Genomic DNA, 11,439 nt, shown 5'->3' with positions numbered 1-11,439 from the left:
CAGAATGTATTTATTTTCCCGGAGAGCCGTGGGGGGGGGAGATCCACACCAGAGTCGCAGGGCCGTCACATTTGGACGGCAGCTGTGTGCTGCTCTCGTACAAAACTGCGACCTGTGCAAGGGCTGCTCTCATATCCTAGAGGGAGCCTCCGGGTTTCAGCAGGAAGACAAATTGCACTTCCAGCTCCTCCGGAGCAGCCGAGCAGCCCTGCTCACACTGGGGCTGACCCTCCAGCCAGACACTGTCAGGCAGGTCTCTCTCCCTCCGACCCAGCGGGACCCAGCGGCGTTTAATCTCCACAGCTCCGCACCTCCTCTCGAATACTCATATCTGTCACGTCAGCCTGCGCCTGCGGCGACTGAGTTTTCTCTTTTCTATCTCTTTTTTCTTCCCCAAACCTGCAGAATTTGAGCAGCGATCTGATAAAAATAATGAAATCAGAAAAGGGACGCATCAGAGAAAACAGCCGAGTGGACGATCTGCACTCCGACTGGGTTTCTCCTCGCAGCCGCGGGTGTTTTTCTTGGCACTGGAACGAGTGCCTGGAGAGCAAGGGGTCAGCGAGGGCAGCTGACCCTCCCCTCACACGCACGAGCTCCCAGTCAAAGCCAGGGATGCACACCCAAGCCAACAGCCGCCACACCACGCTGGACAGGTCACTCAGCGGTGCAGCTGGTCCAGATCGGACAGCTGTCTGCCCAAGCAGCAACCTCAGACACGGGGAGTCTATTACACGGAAACACGGTAGCGCTTAAAAAACACCAATCTCAACCTGTTAAACATGTAAGCCTCTGTTCCAAGTGGAGATGTCCCCACGCTGCCAAGAGTCTGTAACAAGGGCAGCCGCCCCACATCACACCTACACACACGCGCGCGCGCACACACACACACACACACACACACACACACGCGCAGACACACGCGCGCTCGCTCTGGCCCCGGGCTGCTGTGATCGTCCCCCTTCTGCGAGAGAGGAGGAGGAATGGTGATGTTGCCCGTTTCCCATCAGCTGCTATGAACCTCGCCTCGGAGAGTCACTCTCCTCCGGCTCCTCCGGCTCGTCGCAGACGCTTCTGGGTCACCTCTCTCCTGGGGCCACGCGCCCTGCCCCTACCCGCGCGCCGTGGCAGGACACCCTGCTGTCACTGCGAGATCTGATGCTCGGTGTTTACTGGTATTTACAGCTAAACACACAAAATGCACTTGCAGATCAGGAAGGCGCCTGAGTGTCATCCGTTACTTTAAGAGCGACTGAGATGCAGACCCGAGCTCTAAATGCCTACCCTGCCTTAGCGCCACGTGTCGTTGGCTAAAATTTTAAAAGCCTCCCTTTGCTTCCAAAAACAGCAAAGCCGTTCCCAATAGTCAACAGAAGAGGGTGACAAAGTATCTTTCATTCATGGTTTCATTAATTATTTCTAAGTAAAATATTATCTTAATTGTAATTTAAATGATTACTTGACAGCACTAAATCTCTACCACTGCATTACAATTCTGAGGAGATTTTGAGCCAATTACTCCTGGTCTTGTCCTACAAAGCTTTTTTATTTCCCTTGTGTCCTCAATTAGTTAATTGAACCAATTACCAGCTGAATTGATCAGAATGAAAGTGATCTCTGGCAGTGATCTCTCCAGTAAGATGGAAGGAGACCACCACAGTGGAGATGCACATCACTCATCAGAGATAAACTTTAAGAATTAAGCATTATCGGTTTCTTTGTCCAGACGTACCATAACTGGCAAATAACTGCACACGGACCAGCAGATCTGACACAAAGGGTTAAACTCCCCCTCCAGACTTGCTGATTTAAAATGAAAAAATGTAAGATTTCCCTTCCTTTCAAGTCACAGATACAGAAGGACTCAGCGCTTTTACAGGTGGTCACTCCAAGGGCAGAGGAGCGCGTCTGGCGAGTCGGAGGGTAACAGGCGGCTCCAGCTGCAGCAGCCAGGCCAGGCCAAGCTCTCTGTCTCCGGAGCGGAGACTGGATCAGCTTTCGTCCCTCCGGAGACAAACCTGCGTGAGCTCCTCGCCCACCGCCCCCGGCTTATTCAGACACACCTCGGACGTGCAGGGACAATCAGTCAACCCGCTGCGCATCCTGAGAGCGGGAACTTGAGACAGTGGCGCATTGTGCCTTGGAGGACAATACAGCGAAGGCGCAGACTTCCTTAAAGCACAAGAAACGGCAAGGGCACAGCCTATTGTGGCTGAGGGAGCACAGCACAGCCAGGAGCTGCCAAGCCATGAATCCTGATGGATCTGCACTCGGAGAGCTGGGGGGGCTGGGGGGGCTGGGGGCTGCGCCACGGCATTACATCCAGCAAATCGCACTCGGCGTTCGGCAGCTGGTGCAAGCTGTCCCTGCGAAGCCGATAATCAAATAAACGAGGCCGCCTTGATTGCAGCGGACTGCGGAGACCGCTCGGCTCAGGAACGCCACGGCTGCCCCCGCCGACACAGACAAGAGGGGGGCCCCGCTCGGACCGGTGCGCCGCGGCCCGGGAGCCCGGAATCCCCGGACAGGAGTGCGTGCGCGGAGGAGGCGGTTCTGGCCAGCAGTCCAGTTTCGAAAAACTCCACACATATCCCACAATCCCACGGCCCTGCAGACGTGTGGCCCTGGATTAGCTGGTAACACGAGCAAACACACAGGCCCAGCTCCCATCAACCCCTCTACTCTCTCGCACGCCCAGGCTGCCAGCAGTCACCCTCTGAGCTGGGGTCTCCATTGCCCCCTTGGCTGGAGTTGAGACTGCGGGGGCAGCCAACACGACACCCTTCAACCACACTGGCACCTTGCCTGGCAAACGGGGAAAAATGACTGGCTTCCGATACCAGAGCTGCCACTTTCTCAAAACACAGGCCTGCACGTTTCTGTCCTCCAACAGCCTCCCACCTCCCGGCACGCAGGAGCGACCCGAACGCTGAGCACACAACCTGCCTGGCAGATTCTCTGTGCCTCCGGAGCACGCCAACGAGTGGCGCTGAGGGGCCTGGCACTGCAGCGGCTCAGATGGGACAGCGCAGTGCTGGGAAAGGCGCCGGAGACGTGAAAACGGGCACCGGCACACGCCGCGCAGGGCCGGGATCGCCGCGGTCCCGGTCAGGAGAGCTGTGCGCCACGATCTCGTGGACTCGGGAGGAAATAAAATGTAAAATCCACATCCACAGCGACGGAAGAAAGGGCGGGAGAGTCAATCCATTTTTGTAGCTTCATCATAAACCTACAGGAGCCGATCCCCGATTCCGAAGGGCGGCCCGTTACTACACTGATCCCTGGACCGCCTGCAGAGACGACTGTCCCTGACATTCAGATCACAGCCGGAGACAATATCATAATTGAACGAATCATTTCAACGTGGCTGGTTTCTCAACTCGTGTGCACAGAGCATTAAAGTGGAGGGAAACAAACAGGAGAGCAAATGGAGGCGTGTCTGACTGTGCACCAGCCCTGACAGCCTGATTTCTGAGGGGGACAAATTCAGTAGAAAATGTAGGAGCTTTGAAACACCACTGAAGTAAACGTCTTTATTTCAGTGTTAATCTTCAATAAAAAAAAGCTGAATTTTATTTAATTAATTAGTCATCCTTTGCGTACTATTAGGTCAGTGACAAATCAGGTAAGATAAGATGAGATCACTCTATTGGCCATATACAATTTCTTGCATTACGAATTTGTCTTTTCACAGACCCCAGCTTGCTCTCCATGAGACACACAGACAGGGAGAGAAGCTGGGGGTCAGAGCGCAGGGTCAGCCATTTATACGGCGCCCCTGGAGCAGCTGGGGTGAAGGGCCTTGCTCAGTGGCCCAACGGAGAAGGATTAATCTGCCGGCCGCGGGATATGAACCGGCAACCTCCAGCCACGGGCTCTTCATTCTTATTTTTCTCCTTCACATCGGGCTGGTAAAGCACAGCTCCTGAGGGGAATAAGAGCCCATGGCATGGCAGAGCCATCCATTTCAGGATTTACCAGCCACCAGCTCTCACATAAGCCAACCACGGTGTTGGAAATGTAAAGCTCATTATCCTGTTTACAGAAAACCTGCATTTCCTGGCTTGCAGTTAAACCCTTATCACACACGCAGCCCTCCTTTCATCAGTGCACCTGGCAGAGTCTGCAGCTTGGAAAACGCAGGCGTGGATCACCGGAGAGGAGGAAGTGCAGGCATGCGCCTCTGACCCGCCCCCTTCAAGCCCCCCATCCTTGAACAGCTCTCTGGCGGCACGGTCCCGTCCCGGGGGTCCAGCAGCAATTGCAGGGGGGCACGTCCCTCACTGACAGCGCCACAGGGGGCCCTGGCCAACAGATCCCTCCCTACCCCCCCTACCGACAGAGAGCCGCCGCCAGGATCATCGTGGTCCCCGTCAGCTAGTGATGTGACCCGGCTTCGAACCCCTGATCACAGAGCCCAGGCGAGTGTGTTTCGTCGTCGAGCCACACGGGAGACTCCTGCTTTCTTCCTCCTCATCCTCCTCCCTTCCTTCATCATCCGGCTTCAAGCGCAGAGATGGGCGTCTCGCTTGCGGAGTGTTTGTGCCTCGCGGCCAGCAGCAGGGCAGAAAGCCCTCCTCGTCCCCAGCGCCGGGGAAGGGCAGGGTCTCGGCCTGCGGACCAAGAGCCCTTCCCCTCCCCCTCCGCGGTGAGCCGGGAAACAACCCGACAGCCGCGGGCAACTGGAAAGAGCGCTCGCCCAGTCGAGAGCCAGCAGGGCCAGGGGGAGCCGCGTTGCTTAAACAGGCCCAGCCTGCGGATTAGAAAGGCGGTAATCCTATCAAACGCCTCCTGCTCGTCCCGCGGCAGAGCGCTGCTGCGCGCCGACACGCTCGGCCCGGGGGATGAAGAGGCTCTCGACAGAGGGAGAGGAGCGGGGAAGTGCGCAGTCGATGTCGATGTCAGCGCCCCGTCAGGCAGACCTATCCTTTCCCGGCCCGGGCGGGCGGCTCGTCGCGGTGGCGGCGGCGGCGGAGCGCGGCCCAGCTCCCTGGCGCAGGGGGCGGCGCCGGCGGCGGGGCAGAACTCATTCCAGAAAGCGCAGGTGGCAGGAGCCTGCAGACAGCAGATAAGGCCGGCCGGTCTGGTAGCGGGGATTCAGATGGATAGCAGCTTGGGGGGGCTCCTTACGAGCTGCACTTAAATTTGAAAACTTCACAGATGTTTCGGGTAAACTACGCTCCAGGCTCTGCCCGTGCCATCTTAAGAGCTCTGCATTTCTACTGCTCTTAAACACGGTAGAAATGGCCTGGCTGGAGTCTATGAAGCTGGAAACAAACGACACCACTACAATTAGCCTCCCTGTGACCCTCTCCTTCACCCTCTCCCTGTCTCTCGTTCCCACCCTCCAGCGAATGCACAACAGCCGCGTTTCAAAAGAGGGGGTGGCTGAAATCCCCTTCTTCTCACTGCTAGAGGCCGCGGTAAAACGAACACCAGATTCCAGGGAGAGGGACGAGCAACCCGGGGTGACATCTGTTTATCCTCAGAGGCGAGCCAGGGGACTTCAGGAAGAGCGTCTCGTGGCCGGCGCACGCGGGGAAGGACACGACTGCTCTGGATGCGGTCCAGAGAAGAACAGGCGAGTGTCCCTCCCTGACAGGGACAAAGTAACTGAACCTCTTTCACCTTCAAGAGAGAAGAGTCCGGAGGGACCTCATTCAAGCTATCAAGACAAGCCAGCTGACTTCTTCAGCACGAACAGCGAAACAGAAAACTGGAGGCGGGAGGGGAAACTAAGGGTGAGTGCTATTAAAACTGGCGCTTCTTTACGCCGAGGGTGGTGGGAGTGTGGAACACGCTGCCCACCCCTGTTGTTGAAGCCAACACAAGAAACTACTGGATGAGACCCAGGGATCAATAAGCTACTAACTACCACACAGGCTGGATGGGCTCTCATTTGCAGCTGTTGGGATGCATTAGAGACACAAGCCACCTACTGCAGCATTGAGATCAGTCAGGGTTTATTGTGTAAAACACTGACTACTAGGGGGGCGACAGAGTCGTCTCCATTAAGAGTAATGTGTCCTTAAGGTTCCTTTTATTTCCCTGTAATCAAGCACCAGGAGCTGGGAGGGAGAGAGCACACACACTGCGACTGGGCGCTTTCCATTAATGGAGCTGACAGTGACGAGCAGTTAGAGCAGAGAGCCCCTTCATTTGCATCTACGGTAATGAACTCTCCCTCTCCTCACTGCACTCCTGACAGGGCTTATTTCTTTCGCTAAAAAATGAAAGGGGTTTAATTGGCACACAATTCGGTGCTTTCAGCAGCCAGTGAAAGAGAACGGGATTTTAATTATTAATTTAACGCTATCAGCTGCCTCCCCACCACGCCTTACAGAAAACATCTTTTTTTAAAATTATTATTTTTCTAAAAAAAAAGAGAAAAGAAAATGAGCGAAGCAGAGCCTGACGGCTTTTAATTGAAAGGGGGAAAATAATTCTTTCCTTTGCACTGATCGGGGGGGTAAGTTAATTTTCAGGTTCAGCTGCTTTGGTGAAACAGAAACAGCCTTTTCCAGCACCTTTTAAGGGCCTGTAAATGTCGCCGTGACACAGGTATCGTACAGACATGTTTCTTTGAGAAATACGAACCTGAAAATGAGGGCAGTGCTTTTTGTTTAGCTTGGGTTTTCCTGTGAAATGTCAGAGGTGCCACCTTTCGAAATTGCATTGATCCTGTGTGCCCCTTCCTTGGGCCCTGGGCCTTCTTCACTGTTCAGGCTTGAGAACAGAAGAGTGTTCTGAGTTCTGAAGTATCTACAACTCCTCTGGTTTCAAGGCAGTTTTTCTGATGGATGCCCACCAGAAATCTTGGCTGGCGTGAATAGTTTTTGGGTCACTGTGGCACACGGTATATTTCAAATCAAGGTGGTGGATATGCCAAGTCTAGAGATTTTCCTTGCCTCTTTACGGACTTTTCCACCCCTGCTGCACACAGTTTAGCACTCAAGGTGCAGCACTGCCATCTGAGCCAACCCAGGCCAATGCAATGCAATCAATGAGAAGCAGAAAGGAATCAGCCCATTTAGAGACGCCTGCGAATACGTCCCGATGAAAGCGACCTGTTTTCTCCAGAGCTGATTAAAAGCCATCGTGCTTCTCAATCTGGGTGGCGCACTATGACTTAGCACATAGTGCTGATCGTAAATCCTTTATAATGGATAATTCTTTGCATTAATATTGGACCTTTTTGTGCCAAAGGAGGTGACTCCATTCATCTCCAACTCAGTGCACTACAGCGCCTCACCTGCGTGGAACATAGCAGCTCCACCGCACAGCACAGGAGAGGAAGTGAGAGGTGACATCACCCATCCCAGGGGGAAGTTCAGGGAGGCCACAGCGCTCATTTGTGGGGCCCCGCAGGTCCCCCACCTCCCTGTCTGCAGTACAAAGCCCGATGACCCGGTCTTATAAGTGAGCGCTCACGGTCACTTCAACACGATCCCGACTGCTAGAGGACAGCTACATCTATTATGCTCTTGGTGCAGGGAACCAGCCTGTGCATGTAACGAGAGCAACTAATTAGACGAGAAAGATTAGCAAGCTGCTGCTAAATAAATAATTAAAAGGAGGGAGCGTCTTGATCTCGGAGGGGGTTCCTGGGAGGAACCTCCCCCCTCCCAGCTCAGCTCCGCTTCTATCCGCTGGGACAGCTCCAGGGTGGCGACAGGGGGACCCCACCCCACCCCACCCTCAGGGGAAGGAGCCCGTGGGTTTGAAGACAGCCCATCGGCTGTGAGCCGGAGCGGGACGGTGTCACCTGTGGAAGCACGGTGAGCCGAACCCTGAAAATACAAAAAACCTTCCCAACACTGGGAGGGGGGAGGGGTGGGGGCTTCCCACACACAGCTGCCCTCTGTCAGCGACGCTGGATGTCCCGGTTGCATCCTGACAAGATTTATCGCTTCCAAATCTCCCCCTGGGCTTCTCTTTCGCTGCGCGGCTCCCCTGCACGACGCGTGACTGAGAGCCCACGCACACACGCGCACACACGCGCACACACGCCGCGTCAGCCAGAGGGCGGGGAGTGAAATACACTCTGCCTGGGCGCCGTTTCTTCTCCAAAATGCCTATTTAGACGGAATCGCCCTCTCCCCTTTGAGCCCCTCACCCTTTCACACCTCACCGGGGGTACAGGTGTGTCCACAGGGCCTGGGGCTCGCTCTCGCACAGCTCAGGGGCGCAGCCCAGAGTGGGGTACCCTCCAGCAACCCCAGGTCGCCCAGCAGGGCCCAGACGGGGGAGAGAGGGCGAGGGGCTGCGAGGAAAGGGCCCGCAGTCGATTCGGGCCTTCAGGAAACAGAGGCCACACAACAGCAGAATAAAACTGAGCGAGAGGAAGCCAGGGAGAGGGACAGAGGGAGGAGAGGGACAGGGAGCGTGGGGAATGGAGAGAGAGCAGTGAAGTGAAAAGCTGTGGGGAACTGAAAATAGGGGCATGAGAGAGAGAGAGAGAAGTAATGTTGTGCAGAGAGGGAGAGTGATGGAGACTCCAGCCCCTCGCAGACCTGCCTGAGCTCTTTGAAAGCAGTCAGGCTCACTCCCAGCTGTGCAGCCAGCAGCCAGAGAGCTCTGTGCCCGGCGCACAGACCACGGCCAGAAGGCGCAATGCATTGCAAATTCTGGGCTGAAAACCACAGCGCCGTTACTTTCTCAAGCTGCCTCGCCAGAAGGATCCCTGCAGGTCACAGCAGAACAGATGCTACAGAACAGGAGAGGAATCAAGAATTCATGTGGATGGGGAAAAGACCTTGTACCACAAAAACCAAAAATACTGTACTGCTAGCATGTAAAATAACCCTGTGCTACAGCTGTACAGAGTGACAACTTATCGTTGCTACCAGCTGAGCACCCTCAGTCCTTCATGGACTGAACATGAACTACAGTTAATGACCTCAGAAAGCTAATTCCAGGTGAACAAACACACTGCAGCTTTCTGACCCGCGACGGAGCTCGAGATTGCTGTTTATCACACAGCCCGCGTGTCCACTTCTCCGGCAGGGAGCCAGACTTCTGACAAAGGACACCGAGATGAAACCTGTGTGGAAGATAAATCCCTCGTGCCCAGGCTCTGTTTCTGTCTGGCAGGAATATAAAGAAGGCCGCAGTGTCACTGCTCTGGGTCTCCTACTGCCTGGCCTCTTCGATCGGCCTGATTCAGACCCAGGGCCTGTCAGATAGCGCCAACACCCTCCACTCCCAGCCTGCGCCTTCATTTCCCAGTCACCTCCACCAGCCCCAGTTTTCAAAAGAGCTCTCACTAGTGTGACCTTTATTATTCCTGTCCTTTATACAGGGCTTCTCATTCCAGTGGATCCCAGCCACTTCAGAGGAGCCACATCTGAAGGGCAGCCCCACCGGGCCTCACTGCCCAGCAGGGGGAGAAGCTGCCTCACCAGCTGGAGGGGACATTTCGGGTTTGGGAGGGCCGCACAGCCCAGGGTGGTATTCAAGGCTAACACCCCTGCTCTTGGATTTTGAATCACGTAAACAGAAAAAGGAATCAAGTACTTCAATTTAATGCCCCATCTGAAAAACAGCAACCTGTTCTGTTGGTGGGGAGGATCGCCACCTACTGGTCCACTACCATCACTTGTAGCTGATCCAATCCCAGTACTGACCAGGCCCAGCCTTTAGGAGCTACCAATTCCTCACTAGATCAAGCTACAGAGTTTCAAGACTTCTTGGAAGTAGCTTCTGAAAGATTAAAAGGGTGCCAACGCACATGTGTCAATTGAGGACTATTGCCTTTCACAAAAAAACACTCAGAAAATATAACTGATTTTTTCCTGCAGCGATGAAACATAAAAGCATTAGTGAAGCTATCCTGCATGATAATGTCAAAAAAAAGTGAAAGGCAGATTCAAAAAAGGGTAATTGAGAAATAATTACTATGTCAAACAACACGAGAAACAAGGATGATTCTATCAATCAGTCAGCTAATGAAGCAACTAATTCATTATCTCAATCACTATGAATGAATTAAATCTTTTTGCAAGTCTAGAACCTTGCTGTTTTGACAAAGACTACTTTCTGTGCTTCTAGGACACCTCAGGCTACAGGAAGAGGCCGAGTCTGCACCGCACTAGACATCTATCTCCATACACACACACGCACACATACCAACACACAGCCTCGCAATCTCATGCACACTCAAGCACTAACATGCACGCCCACACACTAACACAAACACATGCGCACACGCCCACACACATGCGCACACACATGAAAACCACGAAAACCCAGATGCACATGCACGCACACGTGTGCACACACATCAACATGCATGTGCACACTTCACACGCACACTCCCCCATTACTGCACGAAGCTCTTAATAATTCTACATCACATTACCATTCATTTTTTTGTGTTACGTGACTAGTGACAAATAATAATGTATGTTTAATAGTCCCTCTTAATATTCCTCATGAAAAGCCTGAGAACATGCAGCTTCGAGCTTTCATAATTATTTAGCCTAGAGTGTACATCATAATTGAAAGTGTCTGCCAAAATGTTTCCTTGTAAAAACCTTCCATTAAGGACATCTCAGAAAGCAGTGCAAAAATAGGGGGAAGGAGAGGAAGAGTTTTCCCCCACTGGGAGCTGCAATTTAGCAGAAATGCAAATGAATCTGCCGTTATCTGATCAATTAGGGAATCATAATCAATTCTGAAATGAGAAATGTATTCCCACGAGGGAAAATAATATTGTCGGTTTAAACAGAATGATTCCCAGACCAATTTGTTCAATCAGACTTATGACGGATTATGTCTTTATTTCCATAATGGCGCAAGACGCTATCAATGTGAAATTAAACAAAATCACAGGGTAGTACTGCTGTCTGAACAACACCTAGAGGATATCTAGAAGTCATTCTGCAGTGTAAACAGCGATTTTAACTTCAAATTAAATTAGTCAATGTACATTTTACACACAATTTCAACTCCTTGATTACACACTGGGCACAGAGATGTACAACTGGATGTTTTTTTTATATTTCAGTTGGACCTAACTGAAGTTAGAGGATATTATTCTACTCTGTAGAATTAAACTGAGTAGCGACACATGTCACCTTCCATCTGGGGATATCCGTGTGGAAGTGGTCCCAGAGAATTCCACAAGCCAACACTTGCCACAAAACACGTGCATTATATCCAGCACTGGCTAGCGAGGTCTGTGGTGCTGTGGAGAAATTTGCCCCAGCAGTGGCATTTACACATCTGTTGCCCTGTAACTAACCAGGGGCTGAACCCTTTCCAGTTTCTCTCAGGACCTGTATCTTTATTCTGTTTTCCTTAATCTAGAATCTAATAGGGCTGGCAACGCACAGAGGGTGTTAAATAACGTTTCACATCTCCACTGCCAGGAGCCGGTGCTGCTCATACACATCACAGCTTGAACGCTAGATCCAAGACAGCAGACCCAGGACCTGG

At 52.8% G+C, this 11,439-nt stretch overlaps 1 protein-coding gene and 1 long non-coding RNA gene across 11 annotated transcripts in view; one reads left to right on the top strand and one right to left on the bottom strand.

Moving 5' to 3' along the window:
- agrn (agrin) overlaps positions 1-11,439 on the bottom strand; it is a 166,342-nt gene that overhangs the window by 87,740 nt on the left and 67,163 nt on the right. The window lies entirely within an intron of this gene.
- On the top strand, positions 5,249-10,011 carry LOC148642225 (uncharacterized). Its single transcript, XR_015929521.1, has 2 exons — positions 5,249-5,741; positions 9,302-10,011. It is a non-coding gene; the product is annotated as an uncharacterized LOC148642225 (long non-coding RNA).

This window comes from Lepisosteus platostomus, chromosome 23 (genome assembly GCF_059453375.1).
Source record: "Lepisosteus platostomus isolate fLepPlt1 chromosome 23, fLepPlt1.hap1, whole genome shotgun sequence".
In the NCBI taxonomy this organism is placed as follows: Eukaryota; Metazoa; Chordata; class Actinopteri; order Semionotiformes; family Lepisosteidae; genus Lepisosteus; species Lepisosteus platostomus.
The sequence above is the reverse complement of the archived record's forward strand: the minus strand, read 5'-3'. Positions and strand labels throughout refer to the sequence as shown.